General features: G+C 39.1%; 1 non-coding gene across 1 annotated transcript; it reads left to right on the top strand.

The window, feature by feature from the left end:
• The first annotated feature begins 208 nt into the window (after positions 1-208).
• Positions 209-357, top strand: LOC111825032. The gene has a single exon (XR_002828146.1). It is a non-coding gene; the product is annotated as a small nucleolar RNA SNORA57 (small nucleolar RNA).
• Positions 358-608: the final 251 nt, after the last annotated feature.

Genomic DNA, 608 nt, shown 5'->3' on the forward strand with positions numbered 1-608 from the left:
TCCATTTTTATACATTTGCACAAATGAATATCATGTTAAGACTTTCTTCAGAATAACTAAAAACATTGTTTTTAATTAAGGTAAATATTAAATCTCATTTCAGAGAGAAAAAGTTCTGCTTCATGGCATTTAGCAAGAAAGAGAAAAAAATATGCTAAACATTTTCAGAATACACTGCAAAGGCAATTTTTTAAAATCCACATAGAACCCTCCTTTTCTTGGCGGGGTTCGGGCGTGCGGTCCCGGTCCCCGTAATGTACGAAGGCAGAGGGAGAGGGCTCCGGCCCCCTCGGCGTCATGTCTTCGGTGCCGATGGTTGCCAGTCCGCCGGTTCTATCCTCAAGCGCTGGGACACGGGAAATAAAAAATAAAATAAATAAAATAAAATAAAATCCACATAGAAAATGAGCCTCACTATGGAGTGATTAAGATACAGGACATTTCACCTCAAGAGAAAATCCAAGCTGTTGCTCACTAAAGATTTATACCTCTTACAAATTTGAAATGGTTTGTTATGTGCTGCCCAGAGAATGATTTTATTAGGACATGAAAAGCCTCTTGCTTTTAATTCTCACTGGCAGCTATCACTCCATCTGGGACCAGTAACT

This window comes from Myotis lucifugus, unplaced genomic scaffold (genome assembly GCF_000147115.1).
Source record: "Myotis lucifugus unplaced genomic scaffold, Myoluc2.0 scaffold_11, whole genome shotgun sequence".
Taxonomy (NCBI): Eukaryota; Metazoa; Chordata; class Mammalia; order Chiroptera; family Vespertilionidae; genus Myotis; species Myotis lucifugus.